The 27,058-nt window shown below is 32.4% G+C and overlaps 1 pseudogene; it reads left to right on the top strand.

Moving 5' to 3' along the window:
• The first annotated feature begins 5,996 nt into the window (after positions 1-5,996).
• On the top strand, positions 5,997-7,377 carry LOC149573141 (replication protein A 70 kDa DNA-binding subunit A pseudogene; annotated as a pseudogene).
• The last annotated feature ends 19,681 nt before the right edge of the window (positions 7,378-27,058 follow it).

The following is a 27,058-nucleotide window of genomic DNA, read 5'->3' on the forward strand; positions in this document are numbered from 1 at the left end:
CTTGCATAATCCATGATGGATCTATTCCTTCTTTCAACTATATCATTCTACTGAGGTGTACCAGGGGCTAATACTTGTCTCTTAATTCCTTTTTCAATGAAAAATTTATTAAATTCATTAGAAATGAATTCACCACCTCTATCTAATCTCAAACATTTTAGTTTCTTTCTAGTTTCTTTTTCTACTCTTGCCAGATACCACTTGAATTTTTGAAAAGCTTCAAATTTTTCTTTTAGATACATTATGATCATCATTCTAGAATAGTCACAAAAAAAAGAATGAAAAACTTATCTCCACTATAAATTTCTATTTCAATAGGTCCACATAAGTCTTTATGTACAAGCTCTAAGACTTCTTTAGAATGATAGTTCTTGCTTTTGAAACTAGTTTTTCTCATCTTTCCAATTTGACAATTTTTGCATAGACCCATGTCAAGATTCCTCAAACTAGGAATACCTCTTACTCTTCCCAAATTATCAAAGTTCACATGACATAATCTTTTGTGTCATACCTAGCTTTCTTCTACTTGAGCAATAAAACATGAAATTTCACTGAGATTAAGATAGAATAGATTACCTTTTGTTTGTTTTCTAGATCCCACTAGATTTCCTTTTCCATCCAGCAGTTTGGCCTTTCCATTCATAAATTCTACCTTGAATCTAATTTTATTCAACTGTGCCACACTTAGTAGATTATACTTTAGTCCTTCAACCCAATAAGCATTATCATATCTAATTTCTTTGGTTAATGAGATGCACCATTTTTCCTTTATACAACAAGGTTCATTGTTTCCAAATCTCACACTACCACCATCATAATTTCCATGTGCTCAAACTTTTTTTTATCTCTAGTCATATGATGTGAGTAGCCACTATCAATAATCAATGTATCATTTTTTCTAACATGAGAGATAAGTTCCATTTTATCTCCTTCATCATCAGATTCATCTTTTACAACAATATATAACATTTCTTCTTCACTGTTATCAAAATCTTTAGCCATAAAATAAGATTTATTACCTTAATCCTTGTAGTCCTTTTATTTTTTTAATTCTTTCATGCCTTTGTACTTATTATTTTTCTTTTCATCCTTTTCTTCTCTGTTTGGGCACCTTGCAGCAATGTGAACAACTTCTTCACAAGAAAAACATATTAGAAGAATCTTACCTTTCAAATTTCCTCTTCTTTTGGAATATTTCCTTGCAAGTAGGGCTTCAACAACCTCAAGACCATTTTCTAAATTTTCATCTTCTTCTTCACTTCCTAATTGATTGGCCTCTAATTTCTTACCCCTTTTCTTGAGTGAAAGCTTGGCTTCAAATGTAGACTCAATACTTTTGGAACTAGGGACATAATTATCATAGTTATCCAACTCAAAAGCTATCAATCTTCCAACTAGAGCATCTAAAGTTATTTTTCTATTTGGATCAAATCTCATCTCTTGAATAGAAGACACTCTAATTGCACAGATAGGAAGAAAGATTTTGAGTACCTTGCTTACAACTATTTTTTCATCAATGTCTCCTCTAGATGCTTTGATTGCACTCACACTTGCTTTAATTATCTCAACATATTTTGCAATGTTTTCATCTTCTCTCATCTCCATTTGATCAAATTGTTCTTTGAGACTTTCAACTTTAGCTCTCCTTACATTATCATCTCCATAGATGGCTTTCAGTTTGATCCATATATCATAAGTTTTAGTACAACTTTTGACTTCATCAAATTCAACATAATTAAGAGCAAAAGTAATGTCAACCATCATGATGTTATGATTTTTCTTCTCAGCAATATCTTCAACTGATAATGTTTTAGTAGGAGTCTTGTATTCATTATCAAGATACTTACATCCTAAATCATTAATAGTTGCCAAATGTAACCTCATAAGTCTTTGCCATGCTACAAAGTTGTCTCAATTCAACTTGGGAATCTCTCTTTTGTAAGACATCCTAATCTCTAGTTTAGGTCCTTAAAACCTTCTCTACAAGCACCAAAAGATCTAATACCAATTGTTTGAAATATGAGAGGAGTAATTGAGAGGGAAGGGGTGAATCAATTACCACAAAAATAATTTCTAGATCCCTTAGATGTCTGTACAAAATAAACTTTGTGAAAACTCAACTCTACTAGAACTTGACAAACACACAGAAAAATGTTGTAACTTAGTAAACACTAAAATAGCTCAAAAACTACTTAACATGAAAAATCTTTAAGATATTATCTTTGATTAATATTACTTTAACTTAGTAACATATAAAAGAAATAGCATGAACACACTTGACACCAAGATTTAACGTAGAATCTCAATTTGGGAAAAAAAACCACCAATTGCAACTAGTTACTAATTTTTGCTCTTCTGAAGTGAGCCCTTTTAGGAGTTAACCTTGTTAAAGGTTACAAAACATATTGTTAGGTGTGACCTTGTTAGAGGATTTAATAACCCTATTGGGAGTGGCCTTGTTAGAGGTCTTTAGAAAATTTAATAGAAATGTCACCTTGTTAGAGGATTTACAAATAGCTATTAAAGCCAACTTTTTAAAGAGATTCAGATCACTGCTACAATGGTTAGAGAGTAACAATGAGATGACCTAATTCCTAATGCAACTAAATTGCTGATTATAAATCTCAATTCTAGCTTGTATACTTGAGCCTTCTTGATCAAATGTATCTTTGCATCTCAACAAGGATATTCTACTTATCCTTCTAATTCGCTTCCTCTTGGCATCATCAAATCTTCAATTGTTTTCCACTATGCTTCATCTTTCTAATCCTCAACTTGACCTTATATTTATATTTTTCATATTGTCAAGTAGGCTTGAATACAACTTAGAATAATTAATATTCATATTCTTAGTTGGCTAGAACCAAAAAAATATTCAATTGAACTCAATATGCCAAAATAAGAAAATCCTTTGTTAGTCAACCCTGCTCGATGGTCACTAACTCATAAATGATTTTCCTATGTTAACCAAGTGAACTTAGTCAACATTGCATATTCACAAATTTCCTTTGGTAACTGAGTAATCTTGGTTAACACTAGTTCCATCCAATATTTCCTTCATTAACCAAGTAAGCTTGTTTAACACTCAACTTTCACAAACTTTCCTTTGACGCCCAAGTGAAATTGATAGACACTTTCTTCTGATCTAGGGAAACTCTAGAATGCTCAGTAGACACAAGAAACTATCTTCAATGCTGAAGTGAGCTTGGCATACACTGACTAGCAATGATATGACATTTTGTGTAACATCAAAGACAATACACAATTAATCAATTATATTCAAAAGTGAGGATATCAAAATTATTTGGCAATATTTTTGTAATGAGAATCAATAATGTGCATTCATTACTATGGTTTTTTTTAACAATCAAATTAAAAATAAATATGAAATTTAAAGTAAAAGAGGAACTTTTAGAAACCATCTTTCAACTCCATCTACCCAAGATGCCAACTAGACTAGCCATTTGAAACCATCTTCGAACTCCATCAACAAAATTCCCCACTATCACCCCATCTCCCACAACTCCACAATGGAATGACTATGCGTACAACAAAGCATTTGCTAAGAAATTTGAGTAATTAGTTCTCGTTTGAGCTATTTTATATTTTATTTATAATGCCACATATATATTTTGAATAAGGTGTCAAAATGTAACTAAAAATAAGAAGAGTCACTTATTGTGGAAATACGTAACTCCTTAGCTCCACTAAGTAATTGGCCTATCTATGCATCATATTAATAAATTGGAATTACATGCATAATGTTACAACATATCAATTAAAGTAGTCCACATATGGTAATGGAGGGAGGAGTAACTAACGAGGCATGCATGATTCAAAGAAAATAGAATATTTATTAGGCGGTTCAACTATTAGCATTTTGCAAGAGCTTTTGACATCATCAATATTTTCTACAGGTTTAGATTTTTTCATTCATAATTCAAATTTAGCTTGAATTACATATTAGAAATTTGAAGTATTTGTGATCTTGTGATTTAAATTTTTATGCAAATTTTCTTCTACCATTCAATCTTCCATCACCTTCCATCTGCGAGCAAGCCAATTATTTTTTACAAGTTTAGATTTTATACGTTTTCTAATATTTTTTTACAAGTTTAGTTTTATATGTTTTCTATTGCATGCGAGCATGAATTACATATTAAAAATTTGAACTGTTTGTGATTTTTTTATTTAACTTTGTATGTAGATTTTCTTCTACCATTTAATCTTTCATGCGACCAAGCCAAATATTTTTTATGAACTTTGTGTGACTTGATCAAGATATGCTTCTTTATATAGTCATTACTATATTTTTGCCTTGTTGTATGCATCACTCCATGCTAGAGATAGATATCAAAATGTTATGTTATTGCTAGTTTTTAAGTTTTAGTTTTTTATCTATTAAAAAGCTACAGCCAAGTACAAGGCTAAATCCAATTTTTTAAAGTTTATTATGTTTGAGTGAAAAAGTAATTTAGTTTTTAATATTAAATTCTTACTTTGTTATGTTTTAACATGAAATTCAGACTAGATATGAAGTTTGCCAGGTTTAATGAAATATTAATGATTAGATTTAATTTAATTTACTTAGGTGAATGTTTTAAAGGAGTTTGCCATTTATATTTTTGAATAGATGTTGAACTAAACTATGAGCCTCAAAGTTTCACTTCTATACATCTTTAGTTTTTGGATTAGACTGAATTTAATTTATTTTCCTGAATTTAATTTATTTTGATGAATATCTCATTTTTGTCATTTAATTTACTTCTTATGTATTTTTAGTCAATGCTCTCAATCATGGTTGTTTTCTCATTTGTAGGAGAAAGTCATTTTTTGATTACAATAGAATCCTCTCTACCATCACCATTCCCATCTTAGAAATCCAATTAGCCATCTAGTTTGTCATTTCATTTTTCCAATCAACCAACCTATTTTCTATAGTGGCATCTACAATCGTGTAATAAATATTGTTTTCCTAGGCTATTTTGGGATGCATCTTCCATTTTAGTGACCTTCATTTATTTTGGGAGGGATCTTGTTTCTTTCATTGTTGTTATTTTCAGAACTAGCACTCTATCAACCCTACGTCCTTCTAGCCCCCATCGCCTCAACATTACCTTGGATTGTTTTTGTTCAAAGATGAACCTATATCATCTAGTGAAAGTTCACTTGCATGTGATGCCTCCATGGTAGTGATTCTTCTTAATTGTGGCAACCTGACACAAAACGATGAAATATTTAACCCCCTTCCTATCTTTGTTACAAAGGCTATTATTTCTTTATCTTATATGATAGTGAAAGTATACCAAATATATAATTTTCTAAGGCTATTTTCATTGCATTTTTAATGTTCATTTATTTTTCTCCTATACATATGATTCAAAATAAAACACAAAATCAATCTTATTATAAGAAAACTTCTCATGTACAATGCAATGAAATTTGAAGAAAATATAATCATTTCCCATGTCAAGAGAAAACCAAATGTTATGAGTTTTTTTGACATTAGCTCATTAGATTATTTGATCATAAGATATAGCAAAATGAGTTAAAACCGTATACAACATATATAGTCATCTTAATTATATTGGGGTTTATGCCTTTTCATTAAGGATTTCTGGATACACAAGATTTCATTACATAGTTTTTTTTGTTATATTGTGCACTTTACTATTAATATAGAATATTTTTAGAAGATGTTATGTATTTTTAGAAGAGTTATTGTGCCTTAAAAAATTAATTATATATTTATATTTATATAGTTACTTTTAGTAAAATAATGATGAAGTAATTTGACATTGCTTGAGTTAAGAATGTGTAAATAATATGATTTATTTTAATAAAAATCAATTATTTTGTGTTATCTATATAGTTATTTTCTATGTTTTCAAAGCATAATTTTCTATTAGTAAAAATAAATTATTAGTTTTAAATCTCATTGTGTTTGATGTTTCTTAATGTTTTTATTATTTTATTTATGTTATGATGATATAGACATGGACTCCACCATTGATTCATGTGAATTAAATATTGCAAGAAATAAAGTTTTTGTAAAAATCATTCCTATTGCACCATTACATCCTTATAGGAGTGTATGGATAATCAAGGCTAGAGTTACTACTAAGACTCATCTTCGTCAATTCAACAATGCAAGAGGAGATGGAAAAGTTTTTAGTTTTTATTTGATTGATTTTGATGGTGGGGAAATAAGAGTTAGATATTTCAATATTGTTGCAGATAAATTTTATGAATGCATAGAGGTTGGGAAATTATTTACAATCTCAAATGGGATCCTTAAACCTACACAAAAGAAATTTAACCATTTGAAGAATGATTGGGAAATTCTACTACAAATTAATTCCATAGTTGAAATGTGTTTGGAGGAAGACATTTTTATGCCTAAACAAAATTTCAATTTTATATCAATAAGTGAAGTTGATGCCATGGAAAGCAATTCTATAGTTGATATCATTAGTGTTGTTTTAGCAGTTGATCCATCGAATTTGATATTAAAAAAGAATGCCACACAAACTAAAAAAAGAACTCTTCAATTGAAAGACAAGTTAGGTTTCATAGTGGAGTTCAAATGTGGGGTGAGTTTTGCAATAAGGAAGGCCAACAACTCCAAAATCTATGTGACTTAGAAAGTTTTCCTATTCTTTCTATAAAGGTTGGACGCATCAGTGATTTTGGAGGAAAATCTATAGGGACAATTAGCACAACCCAAATTTTTATAAATCTAGATCTTCTAGAGGCACATCAATTGAAATCATGGTTTGCTACAGAAGGGAAAGGTCTTTCTTCCCCTTCTATTACAAAGAAAATATCATTTTTTGGACAAGAAAAAATGTTGAAAATTGTGGCACAAGTTAATGATTGGGGACTTGGTTAATCTAATGCACATTGTTGGGACATGATAAAAGCTACACTATGTTTTATAAACATGGAAAAATTTTATTATGCAGCTTGCCCCTTAAAATTTAAAGATAGACAATGCAAAAAGGTGAAAAATGACAAAAATGGTAATCGGTATTGTCAAAGATGTGATAAGGGTTTTTTGAATGTGATTACATATGCATGCTTTAATGTAGAGTGAAACAACACTTTACATTCACTTAGGTTACTATTTATGGGAAAGCAACAAAATAGATTATGGGTGTTACAGCAAAGGAATTCAAAATATTGAAGGATGAAGAACAAGATGATGCCAAACTAGGAGGAATTATGTGAAAGGTCATTTTCAATAAATTCATATTTAAAGTTACCATGAAAGAAGATACTTATAATGATGAACAAAGGACTAAGTGTACTATCATAAAAGTTGAAAAGTTTAACTATGTGTATGAAAGAAAAGTATTATTAGATTCAATTATTTAAATCTAGGTTCTAGTTTGTTTATTTCCTTCTATGTATTTACTTCTAGCTATAAAAAAAATTTAAATGTTTCAATAAAATACTTGGGTAGTGCAAGTTAGCACATCCAAATTTTGAGTAATGGATCTGTCATATCATTCAAAAATATTGGATCTTATGCATTTGATGTCTATTGTAGATATACATTTGTGAAATTGAAATTTTTTAGTAATCTTTTTTTATTTTATTTGTAGCCTTCTAACTTTTGTAATACATAATTTGATGAACTATTCATATTTGTGAACTTTAGATATCTTGAAATTAGATATCTGTCAGCTTAATATACAAAAAAAATTAATTAAATTTTTAGATATGCCAGTATAACTTGTTAGACATAATTATTGATTCTTCCTTAAAAAAAATGGATTTTGGTACTAAATGTTTTTTTAATGCTAGGCACAACTAACTCAGACAAAAAAATAGAACTTATATAATAGTTTTTTTGTGAAGTATTCTTTCCATATCTTCACATTCCTAAACTTACTTTCATCTTTATTATTTTGACATAACATAATTAAATGTACAAATGAGAAGGGACCAATCATTAGAGGTAAAACTTGTAGGCCAATAATTGTATGTTGTTGAACAAGAAGATCACAAATCAAATTGATAGTGCCTTATGTTTGGAAAGCTAGAAGCTAATGGACCATGTCAAAGTGACTCTAGTTATTTCAAACTATTCAATTGGCATCTAGTTTTTTAGATAGAAGTTACTCTTCAAAGTGCACTAGCAAGACATTTGAATCACCAAATATATTTATGCAAAAGAGCAATTGTATCTAGAGGAAAAAGACCCTACGCAATAGAAAAAAGAAGCAACAATTTATCTCACAAATATACATTTCAAAACAAATGATTAAATTTGTGAAATTTATGAGTTAATTATGTCCATAATTAGATTGCCACATTGTTTTATTACATGGATTATTTTATAGATAAGTGCTTTGACTATGCCTCATTTGAATTTGTGAATATCTAACTATGTTCCAATTAAATAGGTTAAAAGTGTAAAATACTCTGCACCACTCAGACTGGTTCTTTACTTTACTAGAGCCACAAATATTCTTTATATTGTTGGAGGTTGTGTGGTTACAATATAAGTTCTTCAACACTTATCAACCTTTCGCTATTTTTATTTTGTGGCTTAATCATATTCATCGTAATATGCTTGTTACAAATGAAGGCCATAAAATGTGTATGAGTAGTACTAAGATTTCAAATCATTTTTATGTAGATTCAACTAATGTGCAACAAACGTATGTGGATAGTAATAAAAATATGTCTTTTAAGTAAGGTTTTAAAATGTCTTCCTATCTCAAATTTAAAGGCATTCACATCAAAAGAACATATTTCACTATTTTAACATAATCATTTATAATTGTACCTTTTAGTATAATATTATTAATTGCATAAAAACATAATAATTGTTTAAGCTTGCATCCTTCTTTGTATTATTTAGAAGTTGATATTGGGGATAATTCATGTATGATGTCTTTGTCAACAAACAAGATAGTTCCTCAAATAAATCAGCTTACATTTCACTTTTGTACTCAACCAAACTGCAAAGTTGATTTGATAACTCCGCTATGGCTTCATCTTGAACATCTTTTTTCCTTTATTTGTATAAAGCTTTTTCAAGTTCCAAGTTGTATTTAATCATATTCTCTATACTTTTTGAGTTTAATGGTTAAGAGATATATTTTATATTTATGGTCATGTATCTCTTTGTCATAGAACTCTTCATGAGTTGTTAGTCTTATGAAAAATCTCCTAGCACATTTACCCTCTAGAAAAAATAGTTCTTATTAGCACTTTATACTCTTCAAGCTAATGTAATATGGTTATGATTTTAATGTTAGCATGAATGCTGATAGTGTTCCTTTGGGGGAGTATCCTAAGAATTTCCAAAGCATGTGGAGATGGATAATATGATTGACATTTTCCATTCATGACTATGTTTGTTATTGATGACAACATAGTATGGTTTCTATGAAGACTAGCAGAGTAGCAGACAAAGATCAAGGTCATGCAGATAGAGAATTAATGTTCAAGTAAAGTGTGGTAAAGGATGTCTTCTACACTCTCTCTTGATGGAGAGGTTAAGTGTGCATCAAGTGAGTCAAATACATGTAGAGATATGCTTGATTTATAGAGAGAAATATACAGACAGAGTATCTAAGAAGTAGTTTGTAATGAATGGATTGTATCTCCTAATAGAGATAGATTCAAGATATGCTAAGTTATGCTAAGTTATACAGTGATAGAGGATAGTCTAATGATGATATCAACGAGTGTGCAAGTCCTAGAGTTGCGTGTGTGATTATTTGTAAAGATTGTGAGCTGACATTGTTGTGTAATTGTGAAATATTTAATTATCTTAATGTGGTCCTATTATAATTAATTAGGAAAGCCTCAAGGGTGACTCAAAGAATTATTTTGAGGACATGGTACAAAGGAACGTATTTTCCTTGATTGTAAGCATGCATTGTGATTGAGATCAAGTGAGAAAAAGTAGAGTATTTGGTAAATGTGAGTAGGCAATCCAAGGGATTATTGGATGTGAAGTTGGTGATCTGGTATCAAGATCAGAAGAAGAAGAGAAGTCTAGTTGACATGACAAAGGAAAATGAGTACTAGTGTAATACATTTCTATTATTCTACAAGGAATAATATAGAGATCATTTGGATGGTGGGTTCATTGGTCTTTCCCTTGAAGTTGTTTGGATAGTGGGTCCATCTACCTTCTACAACTCCTAATACGGTTGGAATCTTCTAATAGGGATGCAAATTCTTCTAACAAGGACTAATATGTACTAAATGTTTTATTGACTCCTAAAAGGGTTCATCTGTTGGAAGTGTGAATGTTGATGATACTTCTATGGGGGAGTATTGTAGAAACATGATTAGATCATTATCATGATGATATGTTACATTCATGAATGTGCTTTTCATTGATGTCAATATAGCAATTTTCTATGGTATCTGACAAAAGAAAAGTGGAAAGATCAAGTTGCTACAGACAATCATTGAGTACTTTCACTAAGAAAGGTTAAAGGGAGATACTAATAAGTTTCTAGTATATGTGGCTAACCTTGAAAGCATAAGATATTAATTTTGGAAGAATTTATGCAAGTTTCACTGATGACTATTCTGAGATAGAGTTTATAGAAACATATTCTGGTAAACTTGTTATATCTCTTAGCGGAGTTGTTATTCTAAGAAGAAAAAGTTAAAGATGTGAAGAATAAATTCTAGAGATGAAGTAGCAAATCTCACTCATCATAATGTTACACATATTGAAAGTTATTCAAGTTACAAGGTAAAAGATTAATGTTATCATTAAGTGTAACATGTTCTTAATGAGGTCCTATAATAATTAATTGAGAAGGTGTAATAGCTGAAGTAGGGAATTGTTTTATGGATTCAATATAAAGGAAGGACATTTTCCTTTATCATGAAAGGATGCAAGTGAATTATTGAAAGCATCATGAAGAGTGGAATGTGAAGATAAGTAGAGTAGAGCGAAGGTGAAGGAAACTTCATTGTTGAGGTTTTATTATGTGATTTGAAGTTTGATATTTGGATATGAGGTTCTTGACCTAGTCTACAAGGTCTAACATTGATTGGTTCAGTTGACAAGATAGAGGAAAGGAGTTAAAGTATAGTACAAAAAAATATTTTTCAAGGAATAGTTGAGAGATCAGTTCAAAAATGAGTTCAGTGGTCTTTCCCCAAAAGTTGTTTGGATAGTGGGTCCTTCTATCTTCCACAACTCCTAATAGGGTTGGAATATCCTAATAGGGATTCAAAGTCTCCGAACAGGGACTCATATGTACTAAATATTGTAATAGATTCCTAATAGAGTCTATCCTCTAACAAGGAATATTTATATTAGTACATCATCTTGTGGGCATCATTCCCACTAGGGTTTTCCCTCTAATCAAGGGTTTCCCTAGTTAACATATCTAGTGTAATTGTGTATGTTCATATTGTTATGGTTGCTATTTACTTTGGTTGAATGGTTAAGATTATTTAAGGTTGAGAAATGTTTTAATTATTGGATAATTGCTATCAGAGCACTATTATTTTTTTGGACTAATTATTGATGCTTCCTGTATGGGGGAGTATCTTTGATGGAAGTAGTCATCTAGGACTCTTGTTAAATGTTTTTTAATAGTGTCTTTGGACACTTGAGAAAGTCAGAGACAATTGTTACAGAGATTGATGGTTGTTGAAACCTTTAACATTGATGTCAATGGGGGAGAAGTTATATCATGAAAATTAGTTTGAGCATTGAAAAATAGTTTGATATAGAGAACACTAAGGTATATCAATGAGGGAAGAATGATTGATGAAGAGGATTTGAAAAGAAAGGACAACGGTCTCTTATAGTTGGTATTTTTGGAACTAGATGTTTTTCATCCATGTTGCCATCAATGCCAAATGGGGAGATTGTTGGAAGCATGAATGTTGATGATACTTCTATGAGAGAGTATTGTAGAAACATTACTATATCATTATCATGATGATATGCTACATTTATTATTGTGTTTTTCATTGATGTCAACATTGCAATTGTTTATGGTATCTAATAGAAGAACAACAGAAATATAAAGTTGGCACGGATAGATCATTGAGTGATTTTACTAAGTGAGGTTAAAGTAGGATACTACTAAGTGTTTAGTATATGCAAATAACCTTAGAAGCATAAGATATTAATTTTGGAATAAGTTATGTAAGTTTTCATTATGACTATTCTGAGATAGAGTTTACAGAAGCATGTTTTGGTAAACTTGTTATATCTCTTAGTAGAGTTGTTATTTTGAAAAGCTGAAGTTAAATATGTGAAGAAGATATTCTAGAGATGGCATAGCTAAGATTCCTCATCATAATGTTACACATAAAAAAATTTATTCAAGTTATAAGGTGAAAGATTAATGTTATCTCTAAGTGTAACATGTTCTTAATGAGGTCCTATAATAATTAATTGAGAAGGTGTAATAGCTGACTCAGGGAATTGTTTTATGGATTTGGTATAAAGGAAGGACTTTTACTTTATCATGAAATTATGTAAGTCAATGACTAGAAGAAACATGAAGAGCAGAATGCAAAGATAACCAGAGTCGATCGAAGGTGAAGGAAACTTCATTGCTGAGGTTTTATTGTATGATTCAAAATTTGATATTTGGATATGAGGTTCTTGACCTAGTCTACAAGGTCTAAAATGATTGATCCAATTGATAGGATGGAGAAAAGGAGTTAAAGTATAGTACAAAAAATTATTTTTCAAGTAATAGTTGAGACATTAGTTGGACAATGAGCTTAGTGGTTTTGCCCCAGAAGTTGTTTGGACAGTGGGTCCTTCTGTCTTCTACAACTCCTAACAAGGTTGGCACAACTCCTAATAGGGTTGGAAAGTCTCCTAAGAGGGACTCATATGTACTCAATGTTGTAATAGACTCCTAATAGGGTCCATTGTCTAACTACAAATATTTATATTAGTAAATCATCTTGTGGGCATCATTCCTATCGAGGTTTTCCCTCTAATCAAGGTTTGCCCTAGTTAACATATCTGGTGTAATTGTGTATGTGCATCTTGTTATGATTGTTGTGTACTTTGGTTGAATGGTTAAGATTATTTAAGGTTGATTCATATTTTAATTATTGGACAATGAATATTTATATTAGTACATCATTTTTTGGGTATCATCCCCATTGGGGTTTTTCATTTGATCAAGGGTTTCCCTAGTTAACACATCTGGTGTTATTGTGTATGAGTATCTTTTTATGGTTTTTGATTATATTATTTATAAGGTTAAGGATTCATAAGGTTCATAATTGTTGTAATAGTTGGATAACTGATTCACCCCCCCAACTTAGTTATATTGGTCAACTTTACATTCTAACATTTAATGTAAATTATTTATGGTATACATTTTTTATTGGAAAACATAGAATTTAATGTATTACCCCAATTGTGAGTTCAACACATATGCATTACCCCAACTGCAAGTTCCACAATCACATTTCTTTGGGAGCCACTATGTCAACTATCTCAGCTATGATTTTTTCTTCATTGATTGAAACAATGGAAAGAACTAAACCAATTGCATTTAAACCACTCAATCTCGATTTTACAAAGGTAGAATGTAAAGCTTAATAAAATCTAGATCCTCTAACAATTAATTTCTCAATGCTTCCACAACTTTAGGCTCCATCAAAGATCAAGCTGAACTCATATGTGTTACCTAAGAGAATAAAAAAATTAGTCACATATAGATACATTGGTTATGTATGAAAATAATAGCAGTTGTTACAACAAGTTCCTCTTCAAGTTCAGTCAATTTGTATGATATATTTACATTTACATAATTTTCAATGCTTTTATTTTGAATATGTTTGATTAGAGTTTATAACTAAATTTTGTTTTCTTTTCATTCATGTAGGATCAAATATACCATTATCATAAACCTATTGCCAAACTATCTGCACATAATCAACAACTAAAAATAATATTTTTCATCTCTTTAAATAGTGAAATTTTCTATTCAAGAGTCTTCTAGATTTTTTCTCTTAATCATGGTTATATATCTTAGATATAATGAATTTAGTCACTTCAAAAATAGTTACACCTTGAACTTTGTGCTCATCTTTGGGTCCCAAGAGAGTGTAAAGGATAATATTTTTCTCCTACTTTATTATGGCACAAACCATAGTAGACAACATGCAGTTGTAGTCAATAAATCATAGTGCAGTGTAAATAATAGAGGAGAAAGAAATAGTATCAGTTGTGATTTAAAAACTTTTATTCCCACACTAAAAGAGATGCATTTCCCTTGTATAGACTTGATAAGAAAACATGTATAGATATGGGATACATTGGAAGCATGATAAAATACTTAATGGTTGTAGTGCTCCACTAAGCTTTATATTTAAATAGTATTATGATATTTGATAACTAACACTTTCATAGATACATATAGCTATGGTGTCAAAATTGAGAAATTCCATGTTAAAGATGGAAAAAATAACCTTGAAAAGAAACATAATGACTCATCTAACATCAAACCCTACTCTAGGAAGTGATCTTATTATAGAAACTTGTACTTATATGAATATGTTTAATCTTTTTCTTTATATCATACATGCATTGACTTGACATGTACTAAAAGTGCAAACCTAACAAGTTGAGTGACTTTTATAAAATTAAAATTAGAATTAGTAAAGTGCATATGTGTTTAGCTTGATCTTTTAATTAGAACCAACATGCATGAAATTAGTTAATCAAAATCAACATGCATGTCTCACTCCATGCATGATAATAATAAAAAATTTAAATACAACCTTCCATCACAATTCTGATGGCAACCTAAGAATGATTGATGGAAAAGCATTGGGTATGACAAATTTTTTTATGCCAATCAATAGTTATCTATCATAAATCTTTGACAGATAGTCATCGGTTGTATAGAAATATCGTCACATGGATGTTGCAATTGGGACACCAAAATAAGTTTCCATGTCATCTTGGCCACCTCTCCAACCAGATCATAGATCCTTTTTCCCTACATATTCTAACATTTTTTGATGTCACAACTATAATGGACTCCCTCTTCATTAGTATTTTCAATGCCAAAAGTATAATGGTAGGTAGTGTCTCTTACCTGATATTTTTCTATTAGATTTGTGATAGTTAGCCATAAGAAAAATGGCTCAAATATACCAGTTTTCAAGCTCATTAGAGATATTATTGTCACTATTCACACACTTTCCTTTTCCTTGTTAAGAACCAATTGAGATTTGAAAGTAGATTCAATTGTAGTAGGAGTAAAATTATCAAAGTTTGGCAATTCAAAGGCAGTAAGTCTACCTAATATAAGTTATAGTTTTTTTTGAATCAATAGATTGACCTATCAAAGCTTGATACAACTACTAGACTTATAGAATATAGGAGGTGGTTAAGCCATGTCACAAATCTTGAAGGGGAATGTTGGTGGTTAGTCCAACAATCCCCCCTCAGTGTTACCCAAGGAGATTTGAGCTTGTGACCAAGCTCTGATACCACTTGTTACAACCTAGAGTTTTTGTTGCACCAAAAGATAGACCTATTAGTGCCCAATACAACCACTAGACTTATAGGATATAGGAGATAGTTAAGCCATGTCATGAATCATGAAGGTGAATGTTGGCAGTTAGTCTAACACTACCAACCAAGGATAACTTTAAGAAACCCCCATTTGAAAAAATGTATAAAATTTTGAAAAATCCACCATTATTTTAGGGGGAAAAAATACATTTGTATTGGTAATTTTGTTTTTCAAAATAGGAAAAAATTAATTCTATTGGCTATTTTGTTTCTATCGTATGAAAATTTTGTAAAACCATGGTGAATATTTAATTATTTCAAAAAATTGTGACCAAAAGTAAAAATATCTAGAAGCCACAAATTTGTATCATCCAAGATACAATGGCCATTTTTAATGATCGTTAGATGATCCTAAATCAACGATATAAATCCTATTTTAGACTCTAAAGTTAAAGTACAACAATTTTTAGAGAAAGTTTTAGAAATATTGACACGTGTCTATAGTATAATCTATTTTAGACCAAAGATTAGAAGGATAAGAAGTTCCTTAGAAAGTCTCTAAAATAGAGACACTTGTCAAATCTATGTACTTTACATATAACCCAAATTAAAGTTTTACCATAGATTGGCGAATGTGACCATCTATTAAGACATGCCTAAAAAATTATGGGTGAAAAATATTTAATGTACCATGTGGAAAGATTAGTTTCCATTGGTGAAGTCATCATCAAAATAAAAATTATTGTGTATCATTATTGGTGATTAGTCTGAGCATGGGACCTAGTTTTCATAAATTGTAGGCGACATCACCACTCTGAAAGTGAATTTTTTTTCTCCAAATTTAGGGTCTTTGATGAGTAAGATTCTCTATCTGGTGATTATTCTCCACTAAAGTAAACCCTTCTACCAACTAATCTTTCCAAAGTTAGATATTTACTAGGGACACATCTCAGTTCTTGTATTGCAGAGACTCTAATATCATAAGTACCTTTTTTATCACAATTTCATCATAAATATTTCCATTTGATCCTCTTACAACATTTAACACTCCTTTGAATCATCCACAGTATTAAGAAATGGTCTCACCTTCTATTATTCTCATCTCATCAATTTTTTTTCTCAATAGTTGCGTCTCCTCCATATATAGTCTACAGTATATCCCACATTTTTTTAGTAGTACTGCACTCTTTTATGTCATCAAACTTGGTGTAGGTTAGGGTCAATACAATCTCCAACATATCCTAATTGCATTCTTTCTTATATTTCAACTATTGAGATGTCAGAGGTCTTGGTATCTCTACATATGCATTTTCCACATAGTGTATTTCTCCTTCTCCAATTCTTGCCAGATGCAACTTCATCAAACTTTGCCATGTAGGGAAGTTCTCTATGTTAACTCTTGGCACCTCCTTTTTGTACATATTGATCTTTAGCTTCAAGTACCTTCAAACTTTTATATGCAAACACTAATGCTATGATACCAATTTTTAGAGTGATTTAGAATAACTAAGAGAGGGGGGGGGGGGTGGGGGGTGAATTAGTTATCCTCAGGTCTAGATGTACTAATTCAACTTTTAAGCACTTTGTCATGCCCTAAATTTAACTAGTCAAAACACAATTTTAAAAAAAAAATTCTTTTGAAAGGTGAACTATAAATATGATATATCAATCTTTACTTGTTTAAGTGTTCTATCGAACCATGGGGCGTAATGGTTAGGTATACCAAGATCCGCCTCCTATCCTTGAAGTGAGTCAATACTTATGTGATTGTGAAACACAATTTCAGCATTGGTGTTGTTAATGGTTACCATAGTTGTCTTCGTGAGGTATGCTAATGAATTGTCCTAGGTCAAGGACTACATCTTGTTCCCTTTGATGTACTATCTAATCCTTAATTATTATAGTAGGATTAGTTCAATGAAGATTTTGCACTACATTCTTTCCCATCTTCAGCTAGCTAAATTTTTGGAACAAGGTATTCTAATTTGTTGATCTAATTCCAATAATTTATTACTATTTATAAAATTTCTTAATTGTTTATCTTCCACATTTGTACATGATGATACCTTCAAACAACACGTTTAGCCCAAACAATTACCCCTACTTTAATTTTATTATTATAATTCTATTTTATCTTACAATATTATTATTCATTTATACTTTACTTCTTTTGTCTTACTTTACTATTCTACTATGATAGGGTGATGGTTACACTAAATAAATACCATGGAATAACTTAAACCAAACATTTAAATTAAATTCCTCTTTATCACCCACTAATTCTTTATTGCATGCTTTATTAACATAAATATGATTCAATAACTTAAATATGATTTAACAAAATTTAATAACTTAAATGTGATTAAGTTCCAAGTTCTTTAATACATGAGTTAAAATTTCTAACTAACTTCTACTTTGTGACATCATGACTACTAATAAACACCTCAATACTAATCCCTTGGGTCCCTCTCTATCTACTAACATAGTCATTTACTAATAACATATGTATTCTACAATCTTGTGCATCCATATCCAGAGACACTAATTTACATCTAAACTAAATTCCATACAATAAACTAACATTAATCCTAGATTACTTTATTACTAGCTTAATCACCTAACATATCCCTAATCCTTAATTACTTCTATCCCCTACACACTTAAAAGAAAGAACATTTCTTACCACATGTTATTACTTACTCCACTAATCCACATATTCACAAATCTTTTTCATTACTAACACATGTTTAGCTATCCCCCCCTCTTTTCCTATACCCCACTAACTTCCTACATAAGAACTTTTCCTTTAACATGGTAAAGCACGTGTTAAATTTATAATCATGGCCTACACCACTAATCCCTACCAAATATACTCCCCCTAAGTCCCCTAACCACCTAGAAAGGTGAATACTCTCTTAACATGTCCACTTTCCACAAATCCCCAAACACCAATAAGTTCTCCTAGCTTTTCCCTAGGCGACATGAACAAGACAAATGCTCTTACCAATGTGGGAGGGACCTTCCCATGTTTTCTAAGGTGCCAAAGGTGAGAAAGTGTTGACATGAATCAGATCACATAAAGTTCAACCTCTCTCCCAAGCACCAAATAGCCTTGATGAAATTTGAAGCTTATTTTGAACAATTATTACATACCAAGCAAGTTGCTAGCATTTTTCCTTTACTCCATTTCTTCTGCACTTTGGTTCTCCTTAAATTCTAGTGCCTAGGAATCTTGGAAGATGGGTTTGACATTATGTTAGTAAGTTGCCCCCACTTCCAATACTTAATCACCAAAAAGATAGGTGCTTGGGCTTGCCCTATTATTTTATGTTTAAATTTAATTGTTTTTGAGATAGTGATGGCTCCTTGGAGTAACACCTAGTGTTAAGGGCTAGTTGATTGGGCACTTACATCACAATGATAAATAATGATATGAATTTCTTTTACATCACAATGAAATCACAAGGGAGCTTGATATCACAATTACATTTGAGAGGACATGGCACATTTGTCTCTCTTACACACTTGATTCTTTTCAACTTTGTCAAGGATGAAAACCCTAATATCTTCAATGACCTCATCTTCACAAAACTTCCACATACACAAAAAACTAGGAACCATGGAGGCTCACCTCCCATCCTAGGCTTCTATGAAGCCACCCACTGAGCAAGGGAAACAAGATCCAAACTGAGTTTCATTCCAATCTTACAAATGCATGAACATCACATTACAACACGTAACAATCCCATCACAAGGTATTTCACAATGGTTCACCAATGGAACCTTGAACATAGGGTGAAGGTGTATTTTTTCAAAAGGAAGTTTTCCATATCATATCATATTTGCAACAAACAAATTTCATGCCCTTTCAAGGCTTCCACAAACATCCTCCAAAACACACTACCAAAAAATATAGCTTTCTTGAAACCCATACTTCATTAACTTCTTTTCTTCACCATTTTTACCTTATCACCCCGAAAGCAAGACATGAATGAAAATGGCATACAATGGAGCCCATACTCCAAGATCCTCAACTATATTTCAAGCCCAACTATGCCCTTCACCCTGGATTTCTCTTCCTTTCCCAAAATGGTGAGTGAAGCCTTCACACCCATTTTCACATTCAAAATTCCAATCCAAACAAGAAAAATCAAGAAGGAAAACTAAGAAATCTTCAAGAACACAATACCAAAATCCATAAAGAGAAGACTAACAATATAGTGCATACTCCATTGACAAATTTTCCCATACTTGTAGATTTATTTTGCAATACTAAAAGAAAGAAAATGAAACATGGTCTAAAACACCAACCTTGGTCCAAGCTAAAGGCAATGATAGTTCTAGTAGAGCTCCCTTAATCTCTCTCCAAAACCAACTATCTCTAAACTTAGAGAGTGGGTGAACAACCCAATAATTTTTCACCATCCTCTCTAAAAGACTCTCTACTAACCTATTTTTAGTAGGAACATCAAGCCCCCAATTTCTTACATTGTTGCTCCTTCAAAATAAGAAAGTTGACCAAGTGGGATTGTGAGGGTACATTCATGAGGAAACCCCAAATTTCGAATTGGTTCAAGAGTGCATTGTTTTAGGGGTCCCCTAAGTTCGCTAAGCACTAAAATGGTTGATTTTAGGCCCCTAACATGTTATACTACCATATGGGTGGCCTATTTTCAATAAAATGACATTTTAGGGTCACATTTAGACCCCCTAAAATCCTTGAAAAGTTTGAATTCGAAAATAAATTTGATGGTGACCCATCCTAACACTCTCTCCCAAGTGGGTGTACTTAAACTCTTATTGAAAAAAAAGAAAAAAAGACTAAGATTAAGTGACCTTATGACCAACACCCTAGGTAACATGTCATCAACACATAGACCATTACAAGTGTCAAATGACACATTAAAATACATTACACTTCACCATGACATGTCCCTAATGCATCTTTATGATTAAACATTTCCTCATACAAGAAAATTTACATTACGAAACAAAATACTTTCACAATGAAGCTTTTGAATCTTCCAAATATTTTCCTTGGTTAAATTGTGTTTAGATAGGTTTGGACTTTTTTCCCCTAGAAACTCCCACGGTTCCACTTCCTACACATTAAACTCGAGCATCAGTAGTCCAAGGAGGTCATAAAATATAAATCATAAATCCATAAGATTTCAAATTTTATGAAATACCTATTAGCATAATTCAAATTAAATTTACTTTCCTAATTGGTTCAAATAAACCTTTCAAGATGTTAGAATATCAAATCTACATATCATAAACCATCATAATTAATTTAACATCCATCTGCATATCATAAATCATCATAATCAATTAAACATTTTGCATCACATTAAAGTCTAATACTATCTAGTCATAAAGTTGCATTCATATGTGTTCAAACATTCCATTCACAATATCAGGTTCATAGTGCAAATCATAAATGTAAAATACTACTGAAATATCAAAATCAATGGGTAAAATGATCCACTACCCATCTAAGTCTCAAATATCAAAATACTAGTAACATGTCTATGCTATGACAGGTCGGGGTGAGGCTTCACATCCTCCCCCCTAGGCATGAACCTCCTCTTGGAGTTCATCAAAATGGGTATGGGTATTGATATTTGATCTATGCTACATCTTTTTATAAAGTTGTGACCCAATAATGCAATCCCACTAGATTCTAACCTAGTTTAACTCTTTTCCTGGAAGTCTGAGGGTTTGTCAAAATAAAAAGTGATTGAGTTCCCATGTTAGCTATCTGTCTATCCCTTATTACAGTCTCAAAATCTATAGCTTGGCACTCTATCTGATGGCCATCACTTACTGCAAAGACCTTGTGGACCTTGCCTAGGTCTCCTACTATGGGCTCTGAAGTGGCCCCATACTGGCTACCTCTTGTTAGAACCTATGGGCACTCTCTTTCTAGGTGACCCATATTACCACAAGTGTAACACGACCCTTGATTATGAATCTAAAATTCTTGTGATCCTTCCACTATAACTACTTCTAGATGGTAGTTGAGTCCAAGATAGCTATTCATAAGGAGTTAGTGTACACTCTTCTGATGTAGGGCTAGTGTCTTGTTGGGACCCGTACTATATCTAGGGCACCTTAGAAGATCCACCTATGTGGTTGTAGTTTCTCTTCCAAGGGAGCCTCTGATGTCCTGACTATTGAGAAGGATCTTGATTATGATTCTATTCCTAAAACTCTTGTTTATTATGAATATATTTAGTAACCAAAGATACCTCGACTGCCTCTCTAAAGGTGTTAGGAAAGGCCAAATGTAATGAGTTCTGAAGGGACAAGTTAAGACCCTTGGTGAATCGATAGATCCATAGTTTCTCATTCTTCATGTACTCCACATAAGGAAGGAGCTCTAAGAACCTGCTCTCATACTGTGCTATAGTATAGCCCCTCTACTGGAGGTCATGGAATTCCTCAATCTGACTCTATCTGAAATGGTCTGAGAGATACTTATCCTTGAATCTAGACACAAATGTCTCCCAAGTAAGTGTGTCTACTCTGACTCTGCCTATGGTCTCCTCCTACTTCCACCAATTGGAAGTATTGTCTCATAGTAAGTTGATGGCAAGTTGGGCCTTCATATTGCTCCCATATGGCTACAACCTAAAGCACCTCTCTAAACTCTGTAACCATGCCTCTACCTATGCACCATCTATGGTTTTGGCAAAAAGAGGTGGTTTGAGTTAGGTCAAATCCATTATTTCATTCCCTATGTCTCTGGGTGCTCTAACTACTGCTGGTGGTTCCAAGACTAGTGATGGATCAATCTAATGAATTGAGGCCTCTTCCTAATCACCTATTCCCTTTGCATCTCTAGATGGGGGACTCCTACTTCTTTCCCTATTATCAACTCTCTACTCGCCTAATCCTTGTTGTTTGGGCTATGGAATTATAGGTGGAATCCTCTCCTGCACTACCTTGATAAAATTTTGAATAATTGTAAAGAGTTGATTAAGGTCATGAGGCTACTTGGGTGGAGGTTTGAAAATTCCATGTCCTACCCCTCTAGATGCCACTTGTGCACCTCTAGGGCCTCTAGTCCTTTGATGGCCATTATGGGTAATGACATGCATCCTACACACACAAGTTTCATTTTTAATGAGTTAAGCATAATGGGTTAGGCTCTAGTGTTGTAACCAATTGCTTTGATACCAAAATGTCATGCCCTAAATTTATCTAGTCAAAACACAATTTATTTATTTTTAATTCTCTTGAAAGGTGAACTAGAAATATGATGTATCAATTTTTACTTGTTTAAGTGTTCTATCAAACTATGGGGCATAATGATTAGGTATACCAAGATCTACCTCCTATCCTCGAAGTGAGTCAATACTTATGTGATTGTGAAACACAATTTTAGCATTGATGTTGTTAATGGTTTCTATAGTTGTCTTTGTGAGGTATGCTTATGAATTGTCCTAGGTCAAGGACTACATCTCGTTCCCTCTGATGTCTTATTTAATCCTTAATTATTATAATAAGACTAGTTTGATGAAGATTTTGTACTATGTTCTTTCCCATCTTCAACCAACTGAATGTTTGCAACAAGGTATTCTGATTTGTTGATCCAATTCTAATAATTTATTACTATTTATCAAATTTCTTATTTGTTTATCTTCTACATTTGTACATGATGATACATTCAAACAACACGTTTAGCCCAAATGATTATGTCTACTTTAATTTTATTATTATAATTCTATTTTATCTTACAATAATAGTATTCCTTTATACTTTACTTCTTTCATTTTACTTTACTATTCTACTACGATAGAGTGATGGGTACACTAAATAAATACCATGGAATAACTTAAACCCTACATTTAAATTAAATTCCTCTTTATCATCCACTAATTCTTTATTTGCCAATTCTTTATTGCATGCTTTATTAACATAAATATGATTCAATAACTTAAATATGATTTAACAAAAATTAATAACTTAAAATGTGATTAAGTTCCAAGTTCTTTAATAAATGAGTTAAAATTTCTAACTAACTTCTATTTTGTGACATCATGACTACTAATAAACACCTCAATACTAATCCCTTGGGTGCCTTTCTATCTACTAACATTGTCATTTACTAATAACATATGTATTCTACATTATCCTTGCATTATATATATATATATATATATAATTTTCATTTTTACTTTTAAATTTACTCATAACTAATTAATTTTCACAATCATGTGCATCCATATCCAAAGACACTAATTTACATCTAAACTAAATTCCATACAATAAACTAACACTAATCCTAGATTACTTTATTACTAACTTAATCACCTAACATATCCCTAATCCTTAATTACTTCTATCCCCTACACACTTAAAAGAAAGAACATTTCTTACCATATGTTATTACTTACTCCACTAAGCCACATATTCAAAAATCTTTTTCATTACTAACACATGTTTAGCTACCAGTGCCCCCCTCTTTCCTATAAACCACTAACTTCCTACATAAGAACTTTTCCTTTAACATGGTAAAGCACATGTTAAATTTTTAATCATGGCCTACTCCACTAATCCCTACCAACTACACTCCCCCTAAGTCCCCTAAACACCTAGGAAGGAGAATACTCTCTTAACATGTCCACTTTCTACAAACCCCCAAACACCAATAACTTCTCCTAGCTCCTCCCTAGGCGACATGGACAAGACAAACATTCTTACCAATGTGGGAGGGACCTTCCCATGTTTTCTAAGGTACCAAAGGTGAGAAAGGGCTGACATGAGTCAGATCACATAAAGTTCAACCTCTCTCCCAAGCACCAAATAGCCTTGATGAAATTGGAAGCTTATTTTGAACAATGACTACATTCCAAGCAAGTTGTCAGCATTTGTCCTTTACTTCATTTCTTCTACACTTTGGTCCTCCTTAAATTCTGTAAGAATTTTCCTTATGGAAAAATTCACCCAGGAACTAAGAACTCAAACACAAGCACAACTGTAGACCAGAAAGAGAGAGTATGATCAGAATGACGATATATTCATTCAATATGCCATATCAAGTACACTAGGAGTGCCTATAAATAAAGGCCTCTAAGATACATCTAGAATGCCTCAAAATTAGCTACATGAAAAGTCATACAACTAGGCACATGTTCACCAGATATGGGTTATCCTCCATTAAGTACAAAAGTAAGTGCAATGATGAGAGGATAAGCCTACAAGGGTGTAACATGCAAATCAATGTTGTAGACAACATTTGCTAAAAGGGGAGTGTGAATAATTGTGTTATCTACATGACAACTTAGTGAATGATGCAAAACCCAGTGTTGTAGACACCATGTTGTGTACTTTTGTGTTATTAACATGACAACTCAAAAAGGTGCGCAAACTAGTGTCTCACAAAATAAAATAATAAAATAATGCATTAACCTAAGTAAACTTAAGCAAGTATAAATAGTATTTATACCAGCTCCCCCCCTTAAGTGCAACTTAGGGGAATTCCCTTAAGCTTATGAAAACTAGGATGAAATCCAGGATGGGTCCTGGCTACTACCATGTCAGGTACCCATGTACATAATGAAATGCAATCTCTCATAAAGTAGAGAAAGATGGAAAACCTCATGGGAAAAACCCTCCCCCAAAAAGAGAGATGAAAAGGGATGCATGGATGGATGGAATAATCAAGACCCCACCATTACGACATACATCTAGTATATACAAAAGTGAAGAAGGAGCGAGACAAAACCCCATAAGAGGAAAAAGTCCCCCCCCCCAAATGAAGAATGAATGTTAGTGAAAGCCACTCCAAGGAAGAAGCTGGTCCATGAGTGCAGAATGATGTTCCTACCCTTTGGAAGAAACAATGGCAAAGGTACAATCTTGAAGATGTATAGTGGCCCTAAAACCTATTCAAGTATCCGTGTGCTAATGCTAATGTTCACCCCTTCCAATTGTGTTGAAAAGACCAAATGCAGATCTAGCAAGAATGTCTATTGAACTTGTTCCAATGAACCATCTGTCTACTCAACTAACAAAGAGACCTACAACAACTAGTGTATATAAGGATCCATAATCATGCCAACCTGTAAAGATTGATCATGTAGAGAATGGACATGAGGGTTAGAGTGAGCCCTTGTAACAACTATAGAAGGATCATCTTTATCAATGAGAAGATGTAAATCATCAAGGTTGTCTCCCAAATTAGTGGTGTGTGACTCCATGAACAAACCTGCATTGTCTACCATGTAGTCATCAATTGAAGCTAGAGATGGAAGAGAACATTTACCATGGTGTGATGGACCTTTAACTGTGGCAATGTATGCATGTGGACTGGACTAATGATGTGACCTCTCATTGCAACTATCGATAGAGCCCCACATGTTTAAATTTGTTGAAGCACTATCACTGGTGTCACTATCAATTTCCACTATATATGATGTGTGGAGAGGATTAGAGGATAAGTTGGGTGAAATTTCCTCAAAGTGAACATCCTTCTCCATAAAAATCTCATGAGTCTCTGGATCCATTAGTCTATAAGCCTTCACATTGTCTTCATATCCTATGAAAGTATAAGGCCTAGGTGTTGATGCCTTGTATCCCTTGGAATATAGGTTTGCCCATGCTAAACAATTGAAGACTTTGAAGTGAATCACAACTAGTTTTCTACCACATCATGCCTCAAAAGGAGTCTTCATGTCTTCTGTCTACATATCTATTCTCATTTTCCACCTATAATACCTTGATGCCTTTCCTAGATTTTCATTCAACATGACTCTTAAAGGCTTGAAGCTTAAGAATCACTTCACTCTTGTGATGAAGGAAGTAGACCCATGTGAAACATGAAAAATCATCAACAAAAGTAAGGATGTAGTGACCTTAGCTAACTGAAGTCACTGCAAAGGGTCTTGCTAAAACCATGTGAGCTAATTGGAGAACAACTGGAGCTCTAGAAGACTTCCCTTTATCATACTTCTCCTTGAGATGCATATCCACTAAACATGATGAATACTCTCCCTTAGAAAATTTGATATTAGGTAGACCTTTGACCATGTGTTTTGAGAAAAGTTGTAGAAGATGGTGGAAGGCAAGATGACCAAACCACTCATGCCATAGTGTGATTTGTGAAGTAGAGTGAGTTAACAAGGCTTATGAAGGAGACTTAGGCACAAAGTGGGAGAAGGAATAAAGCCTTTTGTCATCATTGACTTTCCCCACTACAACCAATGAATCATCTCTAAGACTGTGCACCATCACTGAATCTGGAAGAAACTCAACTTTGTGACCATCTCCAAGGTGAGTGATTTGGTAAGCTGAGAGGAGATTGGAACTAAGGTTTGGAACATAGAGAACGTATTTGAATTCCCCATTTTCCATTTCCACATGTCCTTTTCCTTCAACTTCCATTTTAGTATCATCTCCCATGAAGATGTGTGGTACCTTTGACTGCTTCAATGAAGAAAAGTCTCTTTTTGAGGAACCCATGTGGTAAGAGGCACCTAAGTCAAGTGTCCGTTGTGAAGAAGAACTCAAATTTACCATAAGTTCTTGCCCTTTACCCTTTGAAGAGGTTGG

The sequence above is a fragment of the Cupressus sempervirens genome, chromosome 2 (genome assembly GCF_028749045.1).
Source record: "Cupressus sempervirens isolate cs-2001-9-10 chromosome 2, ASM2874904v1, whole genome shotgun sequence".
Classification (NCBI taxonomy): Eukaryota; Viridiplantae; Streptophyta; class Pinopsida; order Cupressales; family Cupressaceae; genus Cupressus; species Cupressus sempervirens.